The 16,071-nt window shown below is 37.0% G+C and overlaps 1 protein-coding gene across 6 annotated transcripts in view; it reads left to right on the top strand.

Annotated features, from left to right (window-relative positions):
• BTRC (beta-transducin repeat containing E3 ubiquitin protein ligase) overlaps positions 1-16,071 on the top strand; it is a 180,081-nt gene that overhangs the window by 125,841 nt on the left and 38,169 nt on the right. The window lies entirely within an intron of this gene.

Below are 16,071 nucleotides of genomic sequence, written 5' to 3'. Positions count from 1 at the left end.
GGATATGTGTGTGTAGTGGGGAGTTATAGTTATCCTTCTGTCATGGTCAGACTGTCATCTGGTGAAGTTGCAGAAGTGGGGATCCATTAAGAAGCTTGTGCCCTAAAGAATTCTTGAATGTTTATGGGAATTTCAAGAAACCAGAGCCAGTGATCCTGTCAGGGACTTTGTTGACCTTCAGAATGAAGAAATAAAATAGACTATTCATGACCCCAACTGCCCTCTCTAACACTTATGAAGCTTTCTAGGAAGCTCTGTGCAATGAAACAGACAAAGAGGAGCTGGAACACAAATTCTGTAAGACTATCAGGGACTGATGAGACATGCCATAGCATACAATGTAAAGTCCATAAAGAAGGGTTACTTTGGAGCCTCCATTGCATCTTCAAGTAACTACCCAGAGTAGCTCTTTAGATTGGTGAAGGACTTATTATCATCTACCTCAGAAAACCCAATGCTGGAATCCTCGAAGTCCTGTAATAGATTTGTTAGGCACTTTGAGGGTAAAAGCACTCACATTAGTGCCGACTTGAATACTGCTTTTGAAAAAAATATATACTGAGACCCAGTCTGTTCCAATTGTATGCAAGTACTTTAAGTATATGAAGCTTAAGAACATGGAGAAGATCTTTGTAGATTTATGGCCTACTACATTTTTTGATCCCTGCCTATCCTGGCTCGTTCAAAATAACTGAGCAGAGTTGAATGAGTGGATCTAGGGAGTGGTAAACATTTTTCTTCATGATGGTATCATGTGTCTTAAAGGAGGCTGTGGTCCTCACCCTCCTGAAGAAATTCTCTTGAATATAGATTTTGCCAACTACAATAGATATCTCTTTTGGGGGTAATATGTTGCATTGGCTCTGTTCTGTTTGCAGGGACAGTCTGAGAGAATAGTATTGGGTGACTGTACCTCCATACTCCGACAGCTATGTTGTGTGGTACCACAAGGCACTTTTCTGTTCCCAGTGCTATATAACATCTATATGAAACCACGGCACAGTAATCAGGGGTTTTGTAATTAGATGTCACTGATATGCAGAAAACACTCTGCTCTAGCTTCCATAACATCTGAATGAGAAAAGACTGGTTGTCCTGAACCAGTGTCTGGATGTAATAATGGGGTGGAGGAGAACCAATAAACTGAAATTGAAACCATAACAAGAGACAGACTTTGTGGATGGCTGGATGCCAGGTTTAGAAACTGAGGAATTTATCTATTCTAAATGAGGTTGCATTTCCTCATTTAGAAAAAAAGGTATATACTGTGATGGCTTCCACAATCTAAAATGCTCTCCCTATGCCAAAATTCAGGAACATCTATTAGAACATTTTTACACATCTGTTGAAAACCTACAATTTCACCCAGGCTTTCCTGATATTAACATTGAAAGCTTTTTTTCCTCACCCTCATATTTTAATGAATGCATTTTATTAAATATTATTCTATATTGTTTTAATGTATTGCATTATTGCTGCTTTTATCATTACATTTTGAGATGTTTCAGTATAGGAAGCAGTATTGTTAGATAATCATGAGCAAAATTAAACTTGTGGAACAACTTATGGAATAGGGCAGGAAGGAATTTAAAAAATAAATAGTATGAAATGTGTGTATCAGAGTGTTAAAATGTTTTAGAATAGAATTCTTAGATAATAAAATCCAGCTATGAAAACTGTGGGAAAGACAGCCCCTCCCACAAAAAAGACACTTCACTTCACCTGCTTGGTAACAAGAGTGAGGATTTTAAAAATGTATGTGGTGACATCTTAAAGCCAAAACATTTCCTTTGAATGGATTTTTGATGTAAGATAGCTTCCATTAGGAGGAGCATCATCTTCCAATTTTGTAGAATTTTTCATTTCAGAACACTGAAGATCCTTAAGTCTGAAATTAATAGAAGTCTCCTCTACCTTTTCTGTTGAGTTGGGTATTTCTGTTCTGTGTTTATTTGCTTATTGTGAAATTAGAATCATAAAACATTTCCACTCTCCTCCTGAAATTCACAGTTTCAAGACATTTCATCAATACAAAGTAGGAAGCACAAGACCGCTCTCTCTGGATATCCTCCCAATCAGATACTTGGAAGCTACTTGACTCTGAACGTATCTAGTGCTAGGGGGAAATGCTGACATATTAACACCATTTGGTCAATCACTTTACAAATGCAGCTTTTGTTTGTTTTTAAAAGAATTACATTGTGAATTATTTCTTCTAAAAGTTCCATTCTTCATCTTACATATGTGTAAAGTCCCTTTTGCCATTTAAAAGACAACCATCCATTACCCCCATTAGTTAGTTAAGGTTTACTGTACCAGAATAAAAATTAAAATAATAGAGCATCTGAAAAATCAACCTAGTTATTATGGTGTGAACATTTATATGCATTTAATTGGGGAACACTGGGATATAAAGCCATATACAATAGGAACCCTACCCTTCCATCAACAAAGTACAAGTACTGAATTTCAAATGAAGAAAAAAAAAAGCATTCCAAGCAATGATACTTTAGATTCAGTTAGAACTGTCATCTTAAGAGTAAGTGAAACCATGTTTATGTTTGAAGGAGACATGGTTGAATGATAAAATTTCTCTAATACCATTTCCTTCTTTTCCCCATAAACTGTGCTGTATCCTCAGAAGTAGGTTGTGTTAGGATTTGTTCTTATCTGTACTTGATTAAAATGGATTATGGTCACAATTGAGAGCAAGTTTGAGGGCTGGTTTGAGGGCTGGAAACAGACCAGTTCTGTTTCCCTGCTGTCAGAGTTTGGCCCCAGAAGCCATAAAACCCCTTCTGGACCTTCTCCTCTGTCAGGGGTTGTAAAGGAGGGAGGGGGAAGAGTGATTACTTCTTATCAGCAAATGGACAGTGAAGAATGCTGCTGGGAATCATGTTGTAAAAACCAACAGTAGTTGTAAATATTCAGTTTCAAACTAAGGCGGGAAATGGGGGTGAGTAAAAGGAGGGAATTGGGGAATCTTAGTCACTTGAGTCTTTAGTTGGAGACGGAACTGTATCTTTCAATAAAGACATACTTTACTGAGACCTGACTTGTTCCAGAGAGATTTCTTACTATTGGGATATCTGAACCCACGATCCTCACACCTGCAGTTCTTTTTTAAGGATGTTCCTACAAGGCATTTACACATAAGGATTCCCATGTGAATCAAGATCTCCATGAGTAATGCTTATTATCAAGGTTTCTTTCTACAATAATGGACATTGTTTCATGTGGAAGGGTACGTACATCCATTGAGAGAATCGAACTTACATGAGGCATTCTTCCTGTAATTCTTATTTGGGATGGCAATTGCATAAAGACAGATATAACTATGTGAAATAAATTTCTACATTGGAAGCATCATGGACTTGCACTCCTCCTGTTCTTTGTTGCGTTATTTATGGCAGATAATTTGCCTCTCATTTTTAAAGGAATTCACTAAATTCATCCAGATAAGTCAGCATATTATGCAGCTTTTTCTTCTATCTCTTAATTTCCTCTGCTCCTTTCTTTATTGTGTTATCAATAAAATATAATTCTGTATCATATCAGTCTTTTAAGATAAATTTGAAGTTGGCAAAATCTTTCCTGTTCTTCTATCACAACAGCACAGAAATTTTATTTTAGTGGTTCCACCAGCATTTAAAATCCAAATGGGAGACCTATATCACAAGAAGAAATACTACATTCCAGACAATTAAACTTTATTAGATTGTTTGAAACATAAAGTATAACCGCTTTAAGTTTTTCATCTCCTTTCTCTGTTCCTGTTTACTGTTTATCTATGTGGGAGAGGCCTGCCTTTTTATTGCAGGCATGCATTTTCTTTATCACCAAACAAACTCTCTACTTTGCCTGGGCCACATATAGCTAAAGGAAGGTACAATTAAGATTTTTTTAATACCTTGATTGAAAATCTGAAGAAAATGTTTTCTTCACCTCTTTGGGCAATGACAGATAACATAGACTGTGTGTAATCAGAGAGATGTTTTAAATAGCTCATTGATTCTTGGTATAATTTAAAAAGAATGATTGTATTAGCCACCATATATTTCAAAATATAATGTTGAGTATATCAAAGCAGTGTTTTTTTTAAAAGAAAGACAACTTAATTTATTCTTTAACTATACTTTTCTCTATGAGTATAACAAAATGTTCTTTGTGTTCTGATTCAGAGACTTTTATTTGAAGTTTCAGGATATCAGCGAATAAGACTGTAGTTGATATATTCCACTTCTAAGGGGATATGGATAGGACTGTGCTGTAAAGAATGTTAAAGCAAGATGTTTATCTGTTTCATAGGGCAGCTATATCTTGTGTGTTGAACTTGGCATAGATTTTCATGCTGTACTTTCGTGAATGAAATTCCAGATTTATATTTAGGGAAAAAATAAATCGTCATAAAGTTGATTGTATATTGTTTAAATGTTTTACAAAGTTGGCACTGTTGCAAAAGTTGAGACCATTGACAAAAATAACAGGTAGAGGTGGACACAACAAAAAGGATGCTTGTTTTCTACCAATGGGAAGGCTGGAGATAAAGTTTTCAAATTGCTCAGTCCCTTCATACCAATTAGAACAGTCTCCACAGTTTAAAGTAACTGCAAGCTTTCACTGAGATGCATCATTCATCAAATCATACTGCATAATTGGAAGCCACGTGTGGGTACAGAATAGGTCTTGTTGGGGAGAACAGGAAGAAGATTAACTTCTCCCTGTTTTGCACAACAAGATTAAGTATTTAGATTTGGATATAACTAATAATGAGTCTTTGACATCCTTTCACAGTGGTTGTTTTGACACTTCAGGTGATTTACTGCTAAGATGCACAGGATTTCTAGATGTTTCAGTGAGCTCACTATGTGGACAGGGTGATTCAGCACTGGTTGAGCAGGTCTTTCATCAATTAACCTCCTGGAATGAATTTGTACAAGTTGGACTTCTAGAGAGACAGAGAAATTGGTCCCTTCCAATTTCTGAAATAAAAATAAATGGACTGAGTGACTTGAAGAGTTAGCGTTGCTGGTTTGAATCTGTCAACCACATGTTAGCAAGACAAATTCATCAGTGAAAGAATAATCAAGAGTACCTTTAATGTGTGCAGACTGTATTAATGACTTTTAAACTGTTCCAGCAAACCTTTCCAAATTGGAGGCAAACATTTTCCAAGTCTTCTTGAATAGGTACATTCTTTACATTTTCACTTTAAGGAAATATGTTTTCAAATACCTTGGAGTTAATAGATTAAAGACAGAAGATAATGGAATCACATGAATTCTTAGGATGTATTGTTTTATATAAAAGGTTCATAAATAAAAGAACATAGTATTAATCCCTAGCACAAAAGGAACACACTCACTGATATGTCAGAATGTAATTGGGAATGAAATATTTTCTAAATATGAAATTGTTCATAACATTTAATTTGTCTATTTTCTAGTATTTATAACCTATTCCAATCTTGATGGACTGAGGACAGGTAACAGTTGAATAAAACATAAGTACAAAAACCCAATGAATTAAATAACAGCAAGGCTGCATGAAAGCACAGTGGAACAAGATGGTTTTCACTTATATGCAAAATGCAAGGAGGTTTGGAGAGAGTTGCACCTGCAGGAAGCGAGTATTCCAAAGAGTGGGGGGTGGCACCAAGAAGGTCTGTTGTCTAGTCACATCGCATGAACCTCACCTCACAGGGATTGGGACCATTAGCAGATTCTCTTTAGATATCCAGACTAGTTGTTTCTGTCTTCCTCTTAAGTTCCTAAGACTGCAGTATGCAGCGGCATAACAAAAAATGCCAATGAGAAATTAAATTTACAAAATGTATATTTAGAGAGTTTTAAAAAGTATTCCTTTTTAAAAACCTAGTTTCAGGTAGTAACACAAATGTTTGAAAATCTGTGTTAATCTCTAGAAAATGAGTTTATTCATTTGTAAAAATATATGTATCTTGCATTTTTATTACTTTGAACAATCCATGGCTTATATTGTTAAATATTTGGGAATTTATTCTCTAAGTGGTCTTGCTTAGTCTCCTTTTAAATGTATCAGGAGCAAAAAAAGGGGGGAAATCTGAATTATGCACTCATTCTTTACGCAGTGTTAATGTTGTGCCTCAATAAGCACTTAAACATTGGCACGAAGTGTTATAAAACATTTGAAGGCAAAATCTACCCTTGATTTGCAGCATGCTTTAAGTTGCGCTTGAAAGCCTCCCGGGAGCCAGGACAGGGCCCCTATTAAATGTGTTATATACAAAGCTTACAAATGGCCTGCTGGATCCTGACATATTGTAACTTTCAAGTGCTCTTTAAAGGCAGCCCCATGTACAGTCCATTGCAGTAGTCCAGGTGAATAAGGGCCTAGGTTATGATGGCAAGGTCCTCCCATTCCAGGTGAGCTGCAATTGGGCAAAGCCCTCCTGCCTGGTAAGAAGTAGCTGTAAGGTCAGGAGGACCTCCAAGTTGCTAACCTGTTCTTTTAGCAGCAGAACTTCCCTCCTGAGAGGCAGTAGAGGGAATGGCAGGGAATCGCTGTGGACAAACAGAAGTTCCGTCGTGCTAGGTTTCAGTTTAGCCTGTGTATAATTTTGAGTTCCCTTCTCTCTCTCTGTTGTTCAAATTGCCTTATACAACAGTCATTGGACTAGGACCAAGGAGACCCAGATTCAAATCCAGCCTCAGCAGTAGAAGGTTACTGGGTAATTTGGGGTCAGTCCCCACTCCCACCCTGTTCCCCACCCCCACTCAGCCCAGATAAAAAGAAATTGGATGAGGGAGTACTTACTGTGTATGTGCACTGCACTGCCTTCAGCTGAAGGGAAGGTGGGATTTAAATCCAGCAATAATCTGTACATTAAAAAGCCTCTTATATTAGGTCAGGTAAACTGATTGGTGTGGTTGGCCATTTGTTGTGAAATAGCAAAGCAGCTTAAGGAAATAGATTTGGCTACACAACCCCTTTCCTTATTATCTCTCCTTCCATCCCATGTCTGTGTCTCTGTCATGGGCCCCCCTCCTCTCCCCCTTCCTTTGCTTTGCTTTTGCCTTTGCCTTTTATATTCTCAACGAAGTTTGAGTAGTACACAGAAAGTTAACTGCCTTTGGTCTCTTAAATATAAGTAACATACACTGTTAGTTGGCTTTTTTATTCCTGTTTTGTTGGGTTTTGTTCTCTCTCTCTCTCTCCCTCTCGGTGTCTGCAAAGAAACATAAACACAGCACTCATTTCTGGCAGGTTTTTACTGTCAGAGTTTCTCCTATTATATTTATCTTACAATTTGCCAGGGGGTGAAGTTATTAAGTTTTAGTAGCAACCATCGATCAAGTTCACAAGTTAACACGATAAAGGCTCTGTGCCGCTCCGATCCGGGAAAATGATGATCCTCACTCGGTAATTAACTAAATGAGAAAGTTAAATCTTACTTGAGAGCTGGGAGAGATGCAAGAGAGGTGTTTGTCAGTTTCTCAGTGGAAATTAGAAGCAGTGTTAGGGTGGGTTCCCCCCCCCCTCTTTTGCAATTCCCTAAGCTGCTGCTCTGTCATATTTTACATAAGCACTGGGAAAATGTCTTGTAATTAGTGCTGTCATGGAGGATTTTTTTTTTGCTGAAGGATGTTGGAATAATTCATTAGATTATCAAGAAAGGCTTGTGTCCTGAAATGATTAGCACAGTGAAATTTAAACCATTAACGATAACAAGTTTAGAGCTTGCTGCAGTGCAGAGGCACCCAGGGTATGTCTGTGCCTATTTCAATCATTTCTTATAATTAAACATTATGTCCTCCCTCCTCTGTACCCTACCCCTTCACTTGGGCCCAAACAAAAATTCTGTTGAGGCAGCTGTAGAAAGATCAGCATGTTTATTAGTGAGGAATCAAAGCTGTTATAAGAATCACCTAGAGGACAGTGGGAAACCTTTTTCTGCCCCATTGCTGACATTGAGGGAAAAAAACTGCCAAAGCTGGAGTCAGGTCTCAAAGCTAGTATTAGGCACTGCCTGCTTCCTTGTGTTGGTAATAATACTTGGCACTTATATAGATCGTTGTTTCACACTGGTGTTCTTACATGAGCCTTACCGGAAAGTGGTATCGTCTGAACACCTGGATCCCAATCTTCTGCTGCTCTTGGATATGTGTATGAGTTTGTAGTTGTTGCATTGTGTAAAGGTAAAAACTTGGTTCATTTATGTGTGCAAACCTAATTAAATGCTATGGCAGCAGAACAGAGTTGAATAATGCAATAAAATAGTGTTTTGTTTTGTTTTACTTCATTTTTACATTTATATTGTGCCCATTTCAGTGGCTCTAGGCAGCTTCCAAAAATACGAACATCCAGTGCTAGAGCACATATCTCCCATCAGATCTTATGCTCAGTCTCTATTACCTCCATTTGAAAGGTCAGGTGGCGGGTGCTATGAAAGACCTCCCTGCATGAGTCTTGGAAGAGCTGTTACCAGTTGGAACAGACCATACTGGCTAGTGAGGCCCGACGTCTGATGATTTAAAGCAGCATCACAAAAGAGCAAATCTGTGAGCCCCCAATATATCCTTAGGCCAGTGTTTTTCAACCTTGGCAACTTTAAGATGTGTGGACTTGAAGTTGCTGTCTGGGGAATTCTGGGAGTTGAAGTCCACCCATCTTAAAGTTGCCAAGGTTGAGAAACACTGCCTTAGGCATTGCTGCTAAGACATGGGGTAGCAGGAGAGGGCTCTGTGTACGAGCCTACCAGATCCCCACCTCCACCCCAGAATTTCCATTGTCTCATCCTCTCTGCCTGAGCTCAAGGGTTTCTGGGCATGGCTTTTCCTCCTGGGGAAAAACTTTCAACTGAGCAAGTAGTTACCAGGCCACTAGCTGTTCTTAAATAGGGAGTTCAGCTCCTCCCCTGGTATCAGGATAGGTCAGAAGGGGGAGCCCCCTTCCCCAGAAATAAGTTTTTAAATAAATGGCTCCAGGTTTTCCTTTGAACCAGGGTTACAAGGCCCAAGCAGTTCTGGAGTACTGTATGTGGTATTAGCGCAAAGCCAACATTGGAGTAACAGAGAATAAAGGATGTAGGGTATTTAAGAAATCAGGTTAGCTGCATCAAATTACAGGCAGTTGTGTTTTGCATACCAAAGCAGGCAGTCTTCATCTTGTGAACAGATCGAGCAAACAAACCAATAAAGGGACAGAGAATAAGAACAGATGTAACACTATCCAAACTGAGCCAAACAGCCCTGAAAAGAAATAAAGTATCCTTGATGCATTTCCATGCTCTTTCCCTGCCAGGTTTACCTTACTGATTCTAGTTCTCCCACTCCTAGCAATTGTCTGTATTGGCCCTGAATCCCAAGCCTGATTAGGAAATGTGCCCTAGAAGTCTTTGTTTCTGTTAGGACCTCCTGCAAAAACTGCTTTGGGACAAGAGAATTTCTAACCCACTCTCACCTTGAACCCCTCCTCCCCCTACTTCTCACTGGAAGAGAACAGTTGTTGTAGTTACAGAATATTTAGAGTCACCAGCTACATAGCAGGTTTCCTTACTTAAGAGTCACAAGCCTGCAGGCCCCTAAATCAAACATGGTTATATACAGTTGCATTATTTTCTTGCTAGGAGAAAGTTTTCCCAACAAGAAATCCCTACCTGCAGAGAGTTGCTATCAGTGCTATATTATTCTGTTGAATCTCATCCTATTGCACCTTATCATGGAACCAGACAAAATACTGGAGAAGTCTTGGCTGCAGTTGGAGTTCCTCAGAATACCAAAATGTGATAAATTAAATAATCTTCTTACACATTAAATAAATTGTCTTTACTTTGAATAGACTGTCAGAAATGCTCATGGAAGTTTACAGAAAAATAACCCTATAATAACCGAATAGATAACTACTCAGGCTCAGAAGACCAACTATTGGCATGTCCTTGTGGTTCAATAACAAAGCATAAAGCCCTTACACATTTCCATGAAATACGTTAAAAATGCTTCTCATTTCAATGATTAGGGTCAGCTTAACAGCCCAAGCAAAGCAGTGGTTAGCAGAAGTTCCCTGCTGTGAAAAAACTCCCCCCATCTTCCCTCAATTAATTTAACTGTGAGCCTTCTGCTGCTGCTGTTGTAATATAGTTTGGATTTTATTTTATTTTATTTGCTATTTACTCTAATGTTAAATTCACAGCCTGATATGTGGCCTGTTCCCTTGTTACTACAATTTTGCCCTCTTTTATTTTTTTGCTTATCCAGTGAGGATGGTTCATCTCCTTAACAATTTATCTCTCAGTATGTAGCATAGGTTTATTTAAGTAAGCTGCCTATGGATAACTTGCATTAAAGCAATTCCCATTACATCTCCCACACATCCTGTAAACCTTAAGAGGGAAACATTTGGCCTTAACCCTCCTTGCTGAGCACTGGCTAATAGCCACTGTTACAAACATTGTCCCCAATTGGTCAATCCTATTAAGCTCATGCATTGTTTGTGCACATCCAGCAAAGCTTTAATCCATATTTTGCACTAACCAAATGCCATTTGAACATTTCTTGAATTAGTAAATTAAAATGTGGAGTACAATGTTGTGGTAAGAGAACCTTTGTATCCGGGGGTGGAGGTGGAATGTATATTTGATTCTTTAGATTAAGAGGCAGGGACAGGAAATCATTGTGAAATTTACCACTAGGAAAGCTAATTATCCTTCGGGCATAGTACAGGAATATCCAGTGTTTATTCTATTAAATATGCCCCTTTCTAAATTATTAGTTGATTAGGTTTATTCTTTTTATCTTAGCTTCAGTTTCATTGTACATGTAACATATTAACTACCAGATCTTGCAGTAGAAAGCTCAGCAGAAACTTGTTGTGTCGTCCCTGAGATCAATATAATGCCCTTGTATCCAGGACTGTTTATCTCCAGAAGGCACCAATGAGATACTTCAGTAATACAATGCCTTATTTTATGAAAACTGGTAGGGCATAGCACTATACTGCTCATAGTTCTAGTAGTCTGTTTCACATTAAAAATGGAAGCATAAAAGGGCTTGGTTTCAAACTTTTTACTGGCAATTACAATGCATATAAATGCCATGATTTTGAGGTATTAGACGTACACGACAGCAAGCCCACATATTAAACATATTTAAACAGGATTCACTCTGTAGCTGCATAGACAGAAGATACTGAAGCCCCCATCCTACTGCATTTTACTCTTGAAGCCCTACTCTTGATCCTACAGCCCAGGTGGGAGAAAGATATAAATGATATGAGACAGGATGTAGGAAAAAAACACTGCTCAGCAGCTCTCCAAGCATTTCTGTCCTCTGCTGCCCCCCATCACTTAACTGCATTTGTTCTTAGTAGGCCTTCATAATAGATAGTTCTGTCTGAAAATTAAGCTTTTTTTTCTCCCACAGTTTGTTTTTCATGTTAATTGGAGCATTTTCATGTTAATTGGAGCACCCACAAAATACTGTTTAGGGTGCTAGTGTACACCTAATACTTCAATAGTTAATTTCTCCAACCAATATACAGTACGTTGTAGAGCTTATCAAGACAGTCATCACTGGTAATTTCACATTACTTCTCAGGCAACCAGACAATTTTTTTGCTGATAGTTACTGATTTGTTTTCTTTCCTGCTTCAAGAAGAACATTATTTTTGGAAGAAGAGTTTTTTGCTTCTTTTTCCTTAGCTCTTCAACAAAAGCATATAATATTACTAACTTAATATTTTGTGAGCCAGTTTAGTGTAGTGGTTAAGACACCAGGCTACAAACTAGGAAACCATGAGTTCCAGCCTCACCATAGGCACAAAGCTAGCTGGGTGACCTTGGGGCAGTCACTCACTTTCAGTCCTATGAAGGAGGCAATTGCAAACCACTTCCAAAACTCTTGCCAAGAAAACTGCAGGGACTTGTCGAGGCAGTTGCCAGGAGTCGACACTGATTTGAAAGCACAAACAAACAATGTTTAAAATACAATGTAGGGGAAATTGTATTTTACAGCTTCTTTGGAGATTGAAGAATAGGCATTGATGTTAGTACACATATGGGTAGAAATAATTCATAAATAATTAAAAGTCATGAAGTTATATTTTAGGAATTCCACCTCCCATAAACTGAAGCAGAGAGGGCTGAAATGATTTGCCCAAACAGTCTGTAACCAAATGAGGTAGTTCCTGTTCAGACCTCTCTTTGAATCACTGACTTTCTCTGCATAATTTGCCTAGAATTTGGATAGGTAGAATTCCAATCTCTTTTCATATCTGTATATTCAGAACAGGGTAGTAGAATATATTGCAAGTAAATTATGAGTTTGATTTGAGATCAAAGCATGAAAATGACATAGAGCAAGGAGGAGAAGGAAGATAAGTACTGGAATGGAAAACAGGACCAAATTTTTAGCTTGAAAAAAATCCCCGTGCATACCATTTACTACATGGTTTTTAGTGGCAAACTCATGCTGACTACTTTGGCTTGTTCACAGGTTCAGAGAAATTGTCCATTAGAGGTAATTATCCTAGCAGATTGCAGCCATTGAAAACATGCCATAATACATTTTTTAGTCTAGGAGGTGACACAAGATTCTTGGTCGTTTTTACTGTTACAGAATAATTCAGCTATCCCTTAGAACCCTGTTCTGAATGCTTATTATAGGATGAGAAAAAGAAAGAAAGCCAATTTCTACAGATGCTAACAGGATTATTATATAGGCAATGTTCACTCAGTTCTGGAAATGGTAGAGGATCAGTGTCACAGTGGGCTATAAATGAAGCAAACAATACGAAAGTGGTCTTTGCTCTAGAAAGCTTGTATTTAAGTATTGCAATTGGGTGGAGTTCCAAGTCCCCAAAATGAAAGTTTCATCTTATTTAGTCATATACCTGACTGGAACTAAAGCAGTTTTCATAATGAACATTGGAACATCCCAAGAGGAGACCGTGTTCCTTAAGACGGTTGCATAACCCCAGCATCTTCTATACCTCATCTCTCAAGGCAATAATGCTGCATGGGGGTAGAAAAACAACAATTGACAGTATAGACTGCCATTTCCTTTGTTCCATAATGACCCTGTGAATGACACCATATAATGGGGGATTATTGGAAAGGCTGCTTGGAAGAATCACTGTATCTGTGAAAGAAACATGAGCAAGCAAACAAGGCAAGTAGATTTGCCAGTTACTAAGCAACTTCAGATTCAAGTTCTTAAACAATTCAGATAAATTCTGAGCCATCCTAATAAATGACATATATTTTCAAACAATTACAGCAATTTATAACCCAAATAAAAGGGTTGCCAATTACTAAAAGATCAGTAAAGTAACATAAATCTCAGAAATTGCAAGAAAACAGAACTGAACACTGAATGGCTAGAAAAACTCTTAACCCTTCAAGAAGAGCCTCTGATTTTGATCTCAGCTACCAGGTAGGTTCATATGAGAATATTTGCTTCTTGAAGTACCCCTATGTTTCATCATGTAATACTTTATTATGTTGGCCTATGACTGTAAAAAAGATTGCGTGGAGGACTAAATTTCATAACCAGCACTCTGGATTTCATGGCAAACCAGTTGCTTCAGCAAATCAAGTTCATTCTCGTTATTGACCAATGTTGCTTCAGCAATTGAAGACGCTAATAAATTGATTAAATACAGTAAATCTTTGAAACCTAGGTGTAACATACTCATACCCATCAGCTCATCTGTTCTGTTTTGAATTAGTTCATATTTTTAAAGATTTTTCAGATATAGTTCCAATTTTTAATGCATTGCAGTAATCACACTTCGCTGTTATCCAAAGCATAGATAACGGTTATAAAATTATTCCATCTCAGGAGAAAATGCAGTTCGAGTAAGGATTGAGACACATGAAACCTAACTAAGCTGTTTACATCCAATAAAATTTCATGCTAAAACATTATACTTAATGGTGGAATGCACTTCTGTTCTGCACAGATGGAATAGTGTATCATCTATCAGTTCCCTTACCAATACCTCCATATTCTGTTGATTCAGTGCCTGTTTATTACCTGTTATCCATTTTATTACTAATTTCAAGTTGTGTCCATTTCCATATCTGGCTTACATTTTTAAAACAGTACTTACATTTGGTAACACCTCACTCAATTTTGACTTAGTGGCTTCATGTTATTGTTAAATAACATGGAAGGACAAAGTGTTTAAAAAACTATTATTTCTTTCCAGTTCTTCTAAAATGAGCTATTTCTCACTCCCCTGGTTTGTCTTTAGACATTGCCAGCTAGAATGAATTTCGCAGTTTTCATTCCAAAAACTAGGACAGAATCTAAATCAACATGAATAGATAATTTATATAGATCAGATGAAATGAGCCATTTCTGTGAGTTCCAGCAATTTAATGGTAACTCCCACTGAATTATGTGGAATTCTACTTCCATATATTAAAGACCTTCTCTAAATCCATGTTAGTGAGTTATCCAGTATGTTAGATCTTTAACACATCCCTGTCTCATTTAGCACTGCAGCATGATCAGAGATTAATTCAAGGATTATTATCCCAGATTAGTTGATAATATAGGCTGGATCCTACTTGGAGAATATTTCAGTATCAGAAAAAATAGCTTTTTCTTGTATTAATTTGACTCACCTATATTATCCTCTAAAGACATGTCTTTCCAAGAAAAGAGAAAAAGACAAAGACAATGTTTTTAAAAATGCACTGGATGTTGATGGTGTTTTGTTTAAACAGTTTACCAATCAACCATAATTGGTATATGTAGTGTATTATGGAGATCCTGTTTCTATAAGAAGAAATATATAAAATCTGTTTTCATTAAATAAATATATATCCCTTAAACCCTCGAGATAAGGATATGTCTGAAGTTTTTATGTATTATGTGCATAATGTGAATACTGTATAATGTCTGCTGTTCTTTCTGTATTTAGCCATGTAAGAGCTATTCTTTAGCACATATGTTCAAATGTTACATTTAGTTTGATCTCAGTAGATTCAGGTGACTGCATGATCTTTTGTGATGTACCAGTAACTACAGTGCAGTGTGTTAATAGATCAGCAAATGGATTTTTTCCTCACTGTACATAATTATCTTTATAGGAAGTACTGACCTATTAATTTATAGACTTATGTCAGTCAGATTTGGTAATCATTTATTTGCTATATTAATAAAAAATATCCTAATAAGTTTCTGCAACGATGTAATTGTTAGAATCAACAGGATAGAAATAGTGAATATTTGTGTGGGTATACAGAGATACTCCTATGTATTTATTACATTTGTATGTTGTTGACTCCTCCCAGACTCACAGTGGCTTACAAGACAACATAGAATACATTAAATAAAATATCCATGATAGAAAAATCAACAGCAAAATATCAATAACAATATTCTTAAATAATAACAATATAAAACAGTATCATATAACAATAACTGTACAAGAATAGCAAAACTCTCAACCAATGGTGAACAATCCTTCTCCAAAGGCCCTACAGAAGAGTTTGGTTTTTGCTTTTTAACAAAGGGGACCAGTCTAACTTCATGGGAGAGGTTCCAGAGCATGGGTGCCATGATGGTAAAACAGTGCTTTTTATCCTTTCTGTGATTTGGATACTATATTGCTGTTGACACAATCTAAAACTGAATATGCCTTTTTTACAGCCACATCACACTGCTGATTCATATACAGTTTGCAATCAATTACTATTTAAATATCTTTTTCATAAATACTATTACCAAACCAGGTATTCTTATCCCATAAACATTTCTTCCTCTTCATTGAAGTAATTAATAAAGTTATTGGCTGAACCTTGTGGTATCTCACTCCATTTGGAAGAGAAGCCCCTTAAAAGCATATTTTGTATAGTTTTTGAGCTAGCTGTATATTCACTTAATTGTCATGCCATCCATCCACAATTGATTAGCTTGTTAATCAGAATGTCGGGGAAATTTAGTCAGATACTTTGCAGAAATGAAGATATATTACATCTACTGCACTTAGTATTTTTTATTGCTCTTGGTTTATGTCAGGTTGCTTTAAAAAACCTAGTATCTTTTAGTTTATTCATTTGGGAAAAATAAGTTTTTAAAAACT

This window comes from Candoia aspera, chromosome 6 (genome assembly GCF_035149785.1).
Source record: "Candoia aspera isolate rCanAsp1 chromosome 6, rCanAsp1.hap2, whole genome shotgun sequence".
NCBI classification, from domain to species: domain Eukaryota; kingdom Metazoa; phylum Chordata; class Lepidosauria; order Squamata; family Boidae; genus Candoia; species Candoia aspera.
Note: the sequence above shows the minus strand (reverse complement) of the source record. Positions and strands in the feature narration are given on the sequence as shown.